The sequence below is a fragment of the Musca vetustissima genome, unplaced genomic scaffold (genome assembly GCF_032173495.1).
Source record: "Musca vetustissima isolate MV318-11 ecotype Yass unplaced genomic scaffold, APGP_CSIRO_Mvet_v1 utg46958, whole genome shotgun sequence".
Lineage (NCBI taxonomy): Eukaryota > Metazoa > Arthropoda > Insecta > Diptera > Muscidae > Musca > Musca vetustissima.
Genome location: NW_026875266.1, coordinates 29,176 through 33,054, shown reverse-complemented (window position 1 = coordinate 33,054; position 3,879 = coordinate 29,176).

Here is a 3,879-nt window from a genome sequence, read left to right as displayed (position 1 = left end):
AGGAACCATGTGTCTATTTCGTTTATTTTTGCCTGTTACAAACATATGCACAAAGACATAATACCCTGTACCACAGTGTGGTGAAGGGTATAAAAAGGGGCTACCAGAAAAATGGACCTATTCGTTTGAAAAACGCGCTCAAGAACCCCAAAATACCGAAAATTAGGGGTATCCTTATATGGGAGGTATGCCTAAACATGGCCGATAAAGCCCATCTTCGAACTTGACCTGCCTGCAGACAAAAGACTCTATGCAAAATTTTGGCGATCTATCTCAATTCGTTTAGACGCTAGTGTGATTACAACAGACAGACGGACAGACATGGCTATATCGTCATAGAATTTTACGCTGATCAAGAATATATATATATATATATATACTTTATAGGTTCAGAAATGATTATTTCGATGAGTTACAAACGGAATGACAAAATTAATATACCCTCCATACTATGGTGGAGGGTACGTGGACCGATATATTCCATCTTCGAACTTGACCTGCCTGCAGACAAAAGACAATCTTATGCAAAATTTCAGCACCCTACCTGCAGAAGATAGCGTGATTACCACAGACGGACGGACATGGCTAGAATTTTACCCTGATCAAGAATATATATATATACTTCGGGGCGGAAATGAATATTTCGTTGAGTTACAAACGGAATGACAAAATTAATATACCCTCCATACTATGGTGGAGGGTATAAAAAAATTGAGTTACGAATCAAACAGAACATTTAATATGACTACCATGTAATTGTGGGTGCATATAAAAAGAGGCGATGCGAAAATGTTGACTAAACAAGGCAATTTGCCAAAATCACATAAAAGTTTAAGTTTGTTTTTTATTGTGATAAGCTATTAGTCATCCAATTTAAAACAGTTTAAATATCAATAAATTCGATTATTGAGGACGAATTAACTATTTGTAAAATAAATAGTTTTTGATTTTGATATTCTTTCATACCCAAATCATTCATCTCAGTCTGAGAAAGGATAATGAACAGGGCGATGACACAACTTTTTAAAGTTTTTTTTTAATAAATAACAGGGATATATATTTTTTACATTTTATTCATATTTGTTATCCTCTTCTGAATTTCAGTCGATAAATTAATTTATATAACATCTAATTTCAGGGGGAGTGTATATTTGTAATTCCATTTGGAAAACCTTCAAATATTAACCCCAGAGAACCCATAAAATTATTATATCAGAATAAAAGTATATGTCGTTTAAGATATGTTCGTCTGTGCGTTGAAATTGAGGTATAGATAAAAATATGCATACCCTACACAACTATAATGTGAGTAGCTTCGGGATTAGAAAAAAAAAACAAGTGAAAAAAGCGTTAAGTTCGGCGGGCCGAATTTTGGATACCCTCCACCATAGGAATACTTACAGTTACGTGAAATGAAAATATGGAGAATATACCAAAAAGTGAATTTATAACGACAATTCTTCCAATCGATTGTTGCAACCCATAAAAAATTTCAGCAATTTTAATGGGGGTTTTTCCATGGTAGGGCGAAACATTTGTATAAAATCCTCAAAATACTGCAAAGTTATATGAGGCGTACCTAAAGCGGGACCAATATTGACAACATTGTGTAGGTATTAGCGAATATTTGGCCTTTTTAAAATATGAAGGGTTATGCCTAATTAAGGACCGATATAGCTCAATTTCGAATCTAATAACCTTCGTCACACTGTGGTGCAGGGTGTTATCTCTTTGGACATATGTTTGTTACAGGCAAAAGGAAATGAGATAGACACATGTATTCTGTTGAGAATATGCATATAATCACTTTCTGAGTCGAGTTTTGCATGTCCGCCCGTCCATTTTAAATTGTAAACAAAGTACAGTTTGCATTTATAATCCAAATTAAATAAATTTGTGGAGATATTTGACACCTATTAAGAACTCAAAATACAAAATTACAGCCAATTCGATGACAAAATCCTGTCAAAACTCCACAAAAATGGCGGCTACCAGAGAAAGTGGACCTATATTTGTAATTTTTAGTGGGGAAATTTGGTAACCAATAAGAACCCAATAAGCTAATTTTCAGCGAATTCGGTTGAAAAACGCTCTCAAGAACCCCAAAGTACCGGAAATTGGGCGCAACTTTATAATGGAGCTTTGCCTAAACCGATATAGCCCATCTTCGAAATTGACGATTTGGCGATCTATCTTAATTCGTTTAGAGGCTAATATGTTTACAACAGACAGACGGACATGGTTAAATCGTCATAGAATTTTACGCTGATCAAGAATATATATACTTTATCGGGTCGGAAATGATTATTTCGATGAGTTACAAACGGAAAAACAAAATTAATGGTATAAAAATATAGAAAGTATATTTGGCGTGGGAGAAAAGAAATTCATTATGAAAATGTCGATAAAATCGGAGAAATGATCGAAGTTGACCGGCATGCATAGCAGCCGTAACATCGCCCAGGAGCTAAAAATCGACCATAAAAATGTTTAAACCCTTTTACACAAAAATGGATTCAAAAAGAAGATCGATGTTTATGTGTCACACCAATTAACAGAAAAAAATAGGATGGATCGAATTTCCATCTGGGAAGCCAAACGGAATGAGATAGATCCATTTCTTAAACGGATGATGACCGGAGATGAGAAACGGATCACATACGATAAGCCTGTCAAAGAGCGGTGAAGCACCTCAAACGGTGACCAAACCTAACGGCCAGGAATGTTCTGCTATACATTCGGTGGGGCTGGAAGGCGATTATTTATTATGAGTTGCTTCCATATGGCTAAATTTTGATAAGCCTCTCCGAAAACGATCGTGGTCAAAGAGCGGTGAAGCACCTCAAACGGTGACTTGGTTTGGTCACCGGCTAACGGCCAGGAATGTTTGATATACATTCGGTGGGGCTGGAAGGCGATTATTTATTATGAGTTGCTTCCATATGGCTATGTCACATACATCTACAGTAACTCACCAGAAATTTCGGGAGCTTTAATGCATCCGCCATACAGTCCGGATTTGGCACAATGCGAATATCAAATTGTTGTTGCATTGCTTTAATGATAAAAAATCCTTTCTAGGATTTTGAAAATCGACTACTAGAGTTTTTTGCAAATAGAGAGCAATACTTCTAAGAGAGAGGCATTATGAAGTTACATTCAAAATGACGACAAATTATACAACAAAACGGTGCATATTTGGCTCAAATCGGACATTCCGATGCATGTTAAATAAAGTCCTATAGATCATATAAAAATAATGCATTTCTTTCATGCATTTCCCCTAACCGAATTATTATAAAATGTATTTTTTGCAAAATTTGTTAGCATTTTGAGGAGGAGGTACCAGAAGAAATGGACGGATTTCCCCATTTTCGAACTTAATTTAGATTTGCATAATTTGGATTAAATCGGACATTCGATTAGCCTAACATTGGATTTATAAATATTGAAATTGTTGAGCCTTTGTAATGGAACTACCAAAACGAATGGACCAATGGATCCCATCTTTGGACATAATTTAGGTTTGGTAAATATAATAGGTTGTACAAAGTTTGGTTAAGATCGGATAGTACGATGGAACTTGAACTAAGTCTGGAAGAAATATTAATTTAATTCTTAAGTCCTAAGGGTTTCTTCACATCTTTCGGCAACATCAGCAATATTTTCAATTGTTCTTGAGTCACGTGACTGGGTTTTATTCTTCACATCACTAACTTGTTTCGGTATTGAGTAGTTCTCCAAGCAATCATTGTACAGCATGTCTGATTCTCAAGATCCTAGCTATTTGAACGGATTTTCAGAACATTAACCCAAATATTAAATTTCACACATCAAGGTATATTTGTTCATCCAATACCATTGATACTGAATTTAATC